We start from the raw sequence: 6,060 nt of genomic DNA on the forward strand, positions 1-6,060 counted from the left end.
GGGTGGGGGAAGAGGAAAGAACTGGGGAGAAGGGTAGAGAAAACAGTGCAACAATGAATGAATGAGAACCCCAAATCTTTGTAAATGTTCATTAAAACTAATAAAATTTAATAATAATTAAAAAAATAAAACAAAAAACAAAGTCTTTCCTATTGCAGACCACATCCATTCCCTCTTGAGAGAGAAAGCAGCGTTTCATCATCTTTAAAATCACATGCGCACCCATGTCTTGCTTTATAGATTCTATGCTTACTTTATAATCTTATTAGAGTGATGATAATCTTGTTAGATTGTCTAGATTTAGTAAGGTCAAACCTCTGGCTTCCGTAAGGTTGGCCCCTGTCTAGCAGCTGGCTTCTCAGTGGACTGCTTTGTCATCTGAAATAGTCACTTTATCCAGAAATTCAGAGATGCTTTGTAATCAATCATAACCCGCTTATCAAACCTTCAACTCTGCTTCCTCACAGAGACTATTTACCATTTAGCCACATTTTATTCAAACTAGGTTTTCTTTTGGAATTCATAATGTTTATGTAAACTACCATATCTTCTTTTATCATAAATGCAAGGCTCTACTGAGTCAGATGATAGTAAATAACTCAGCAATTTTATTTACACTGTGCTTTTTTAAATATAGTACTACAGTTTTGGAAAACTTTTTTCTATGCTAATCAGGAAAATATATTTTTCTAGCTATTTAAGGGCCAGAATCATAATGCTCCTTTGAAAGCCCTAAAATAGAGAGTTGGAAAAAGAAAACTATACTTGGAAAGTAAAAATCCATTTCTGAATACACGTTTTAACACTGCATGCTGAAAAAAAAATATCGTGATCATTCTTGGACGTTGCAGTAGGAATAAGAACTAGGAGGTAAGATAAATTAGCTCTAAATTGCCCAATGATAAGGATGGGCAGTCTTCTCCCGAGTGATGAACTGTCTCTGAAAACCCGCTAAAGGGTCAGCTATGGGTCAGTTCCGGTTCCACGTAATCAGCAACAACAACCTTCCATCTTCCTTATGGTAAACTTGATTGAATGCAATTCTGGGTACAGAGATGTTTTTACTTACCCATAGAAATGATACGCGGGTGTTGTGGCAGTTTTTGGAAGTGAAGGACTACTTTGCCTCCAGGAGCCAGGCAAGCCAGGCTTGGCCTAGAGTTTAAGGCAGCAGGGGGCTTAAAGCCAAAAGGGGAAGAGGGGAGAGAAGGTGGCCAGGTTCTCCCAGGTTTGCGCCACCCAGGGCAGCTATGACCTGGTTGCCAGAGAGAGCATGGTGATGTGTGCAGGGGTGTTGTGGCAGGTTTTGAACATGAAGGACTACTCTGCCTCCAGGAGCCGGCAAGCCAGGAGGACAGAGAGTGGGGTGGAGCTCCCCGATTAAAACAAGCTTGGATGGAGGAGTGGCATCTACTTCCATAATAGCTTGCCTCCGGAAACCCTATGAACCTGGAGAGAGGATGAAAGGCACCCAAGCATTGAGGACTCTCCTTCATGGGGTCGCTATGAGTCGCCTGCGACTCGACGGCACTTACCAACAACAACAGAAATGACACAAGTGAGAGTCATTTAATCTTCAAAACAATGAGCTTTTTTGATTAATTATCTGATGAACACAGTAGACAAAAGTATAATTGATGCAGTAAGTGCAGAAGGATTTACTGATACTGAGTTTGACCCATTCTGTGCAGTTCTAGAGTCGAGAAATCTGACTGTGGAGCTGCGGTACGTTGGGCAGAAGCAGAAGGTCAGAGACAACAATTGTCTGTGACTTTTGGAAACAGAAAGAGCTAGGAAAAGCACTTCCTTAATTCAGTTCCTGCTGATGACGATTGAAGAGTTTGCAGCAGGTCCTGCTCAATCTGGAATTTTGTTGGATCGAGAAGTGGTGAATCTGTTTCTCCATTTTACTGTCAATTCTAAACCCGAGTTGAGTATATTGACTGACCAAGATGCTGCCTTCGAGGAAAGAAATGCAAAATCAATAGATTCCAGTAAGTAGAGAGCCAATGGGGTTATGGTGGAATGAGAGATTGAATTAGGTTCACTGTTAATCGAAGAATTTCTATAGTTAGATTTGGTTTATATGGATCTATCCATGGCCTCGTGGATTATTAAGCGAATATGCAGATCAAAAAAACCAAACCTTGGTACAAAATGATACCGGGTTTAGTCGTGATGGCACTTCTAACACATTCAGGGTGATGTTCAAAGACCCTGTAGATATCCTGCCCAACGTCTTCTACCCCCCATGGTACAAAAGGATTGAAGCAAGTAACACATGAAACACCTACAGCTAGCAAGACAGTGTTCTTTCTTAGCTCTCCTGCAAATAATTATGGTATTTTGATAGAAGATGGACAAATATCAGAAATAATATTTTATACATCATTTAGCACTATGGTACATCTTGACTAAATGATGCCATACAGTCTAGTCTTAAGAGCATAAATAACTTCACAAAAAATAGTGTTATCAATATTTAGAAGAAAAATTTTCATGTCTTAGAGAACATAGAAAAATATTGATTAATCTGCATCATTTAAAGGCAAATTTTTCTATTTTCTTTAAGGGGAAAGAGAACAATTTAATATGTTTCAGCTTTCTCTTGTATAATTTCATAGATCAGATAGCTCGTGGTCTTTCAATAGTTCTGTAATTGAGAGATTCTTGTTACATTTAGCTAGTTTGATTTTTGTTTTAACTATTTTGAAAGTTGAATTAAATGCACTGGGTTCATATTCCAACATAATTCTTACTAACTCAACTAACTGATTTTGTAAAGAAAGAAGACTGACTTTATATTTGGAGTTTTGAAATATTGAAGAACTGTGGAGAAAAACCTAGTTGTTAAAATTTGTAATAACAAGTTTATCTTTTGCTTTTCAAAGAGAGAAGCGAACTGGGGGGGGCGTAAAGAAAAAAGTGCAACAGTGAATGAATGAAAATCCACAATTTCTGTAAATGTTCACTAAAATTAATAAAATTAAAAAAAATTGTAATAACACTATACATTGGAATAAAAAATACCCAAGAAAATTTTCGGTACATTTACAGAAACGGATATTTTATAAGAGTGGGCAATGGTACAGTTTTAAACTATTCTATCACAATAACGTGCTATAAACAAAGGCTCTGAAGTTATAGTTGAAGACTGGATTCTTCATTACTGCACCGCACCACTGTACCTGTCTATTTCAATGGGGATACAGCAGAAAATGCCGAATATACAGATGGTGATGTTTGTGTAAACAGGCATAAATTCAATATTGTGGTGATGATACCCTTACACAACAAGAAACAGAATAAAATACTATATACTTCTGACAATTACTTTGAAACTTTAAAGAAGCCAGACTGCTTTCTGTTATCTACCAATTTATCCAAAAAGTAAAACATTTTTAATACCTGGAAACATAATAGCACTGCTATGGCAGGAGAGAATAAGAATGAAATCTGGCAGAATGTCATTTGTACACCATCATGAAACAAATTATTTTAGATAAATGAAATAAATATTTCCCTTGAAGATTATTATAATTTTTCTAAAAACAAGTATAATTAAATTTAAGATATATCAAATAGTTGTGGAAGATAGAAATAAAAATTCTTTTTAAGTGCCAATTTACAGCTACTGAGTTATATTGGTGACAGAGATTTCTTGAAATTGAAGAAAAGGGTACATATTCTATCTCTGACAGTGACCTTATATAAACTTCAGTTTACTGGAATATCTGTGGAATGTGTGATTCTGGTTAACTAAAGTTAATTAGCTACATTTGGTAGTAACCATTATTAAAAATTCTGCCTTACATGTTTTTTTATGTTTGGAAGTATTCAAATGCCACTAATGTGTTACAATGATTATAACTGAATATAGCCATAGAACGTACATAAAATGGAACTGTTTACAGATAGTGAGATAGCTTCTGGAAATTTTTTTCATAACATCTATTATCCTTAAAAAAATAGTAAGGAGCTTAGATAATACCAGTCATGGTTGTTGACTACAACCAACAGAAATTCACACTGGCTGATTTAAATAGCAAAAGAGATTTCTGAATAGCTTAAGGAGGTTCCAAGAAGACTGTAATAATTAGACATGGGAATGGGTAGCACGCAAGGAAAGCTGGGCAGCAAGATGGATCACTGCCAGAACCATACCCCACTGAGAGAACCCTAACATTGTCCACACCTCTGAAGTATATATGCTACAGAAGCTGGACTTCAGAATGTGCCGCTGCTGCTACCACCACCCTAAGTGGCGCTGACTTCAAATCTCTACTACTGTCACCAGGTTTTAAAATCACTGGCAGGCACATGTGTTTTATCAAGCCTATGCCTGCATCCTAGCTGCAGTTGAGGCTCAGAATGGACTTTGTAGCTTCTGAAGTAGGAGGTAGACAGCTAAAAAGAAGTGAGAAAAGTATAATAATAGATGAAGTTTGGGGCTTGAAGTCAGACTATCTGAATTTGCATTTATGCTCTTTAGGTAGCTATATAAATATGGCTAAGTTACTCAAACTGCTATTAAATCCTCTCCTCTACAATAGATACAGCTTCATTACCTACCATAGCTGCTTTTGTAAGAATTAAGTAGAAATGTTGTTGTTGCTGTTGTTGTGCCTGTTGAGTCAGAACCAACACGTAACTGACCCTCTAGCAGGTTTTCAAAGGCTATAAATCACATAAAACTCATGTTTCTTCCTCCCCCTGACTTTGGATTAATGGTGCAACTCTTCAACCACTAAGACACCAAAGCTCCCTTAAGTAAAAATAATCACGTAAAATGACTAAGCACAGTATCTGTTGTTCTAGTTAGGTGCCATGGCTTGTCCCTAGAAACAATAGATCTGAACCTTACCCCATCCTGTACCATCTTCACAATCTGCTTGTTACAGTCACTGTGTCCATCCTTCTTGTTAGGGGTCTTCTTGGCTTTTTCTGACCTTCCACCTTTCCCTACAAAATGCCCTTTTCCAAGACTGGCCCTTCTTGACAACATGCCCAAAGAAGGGAGATGAAGTTTCACCATCCTTAAGCTCTGAAGAGCACTTGGTGGTTCTTCCTCCACAGTAGAGTGCACTGTTGTTTGTCTTCACCAAGTTGACTGTGGCAACCCTGCGAACAGTGGATCTGAACCTTGCCTTATGCTGCGCCATCACCATCATCATCAATCTTCTTTGATGTTATTATAGTAATTGTGTCAATACATCTTGTTGAGAGGCTGACACTCCCCTCCCCACGACGCCTAAGGATGTCATTTCTCCAAGAAATACCTGTCTGTTATTTTGGCACTCCATGGGACATTTGGTACTCTTCTCCAATACCACAACACAAAGGAATTGATTCTTCTTCTGTCAGGTTTAGTCATTGCCCAACTTTTAGATGCACACCAGGCACTTGGAAAGACCATGGCTTGGATCATGGCACTATGGGGGCCTAGTAAGGTGCCTCCCCGCTTACCCAAAGGCATATATGGCTCAAATCCACCAGCATCTCATCCTGTGATTTACTGGCTCTGGAAACCCACTGGACAGTCAGGGGTCGGTTCTAACTCAACAGCACACAACCACAACAACATGGCTTGGATCAAGTATATCTTAGTCTTTAAACTAATGTTGTTGCTCTTTAGCACTTTGGAGAGATCTTTAGCTGGAGATTTCCCCAGTGCAAATCGTCTTTTGGTTTCTTGACTGCCGGTGCCAAGGATCCAAGGAAGAGAAAATCATTGACAATATCGAACTTTTCTCCATCTAGCATGATGTTGCCTAGTGATCCAGCAGTGGGGAATTTTGTTATCTTGATGTTGAGATGTAATTCTTTGATCTTCTGCAGTGAGCCATCCTCACTTTTTTTTTTTTTGCTGACTTTAAAATGTTTATTCTTTAAAAAATTAGTTGCTTTTTATACAGCTATACAAAGTTCTTAATGTTTCTTTGGCAATGGAATATAATGGAATTTTACAACTATATAAAAAAGTTACCTTTCCCTAAGAAACAGTATTTACTGTGTGTACATAGTTGACTGACAAAATTTTCGTCCAGCACCCTAATTAAT

The 6,060-nt window shown here is 37.9% G+C and overlaps 2 pseudogenes; one reads left to right on the top strand and one right to left on the bottom strand.

Annotated features, from left to right (window-relative positions):
- The first annotated feature begins 1,609 nt into the window (after positions 1–1,609).
- Positions 1,610–2,418, top strand: LOC102873027 (annotated as a pseudogene).
- Positions 2,419–3,166: 748 nt separating this feature from the next.
- Positions 3,167–6,060, bottom strand: part of LOC102873434 — a 7,870-nt pseudogene continuing 4,976 nt past the window's right edge.

The sequence above is a fragment of the Elephantulus edwardii genome, unplaced genomic scaffold (genome assembly GCF_000299155.1).
Source record: "Elephantulus edwardii isolate Elephantulus edwardi_28Jun2011 unplaced genomic scaffold, EleEdw1.0 scaffold00011, whole genome shotgun sequence".
Taxonomy (NCBI): Eukaryota; Metazoa; Chordata; class Mammalia; order Macroscelidea; family Macroscelididae; genus Elephantulus; species Elephantulus edwardii.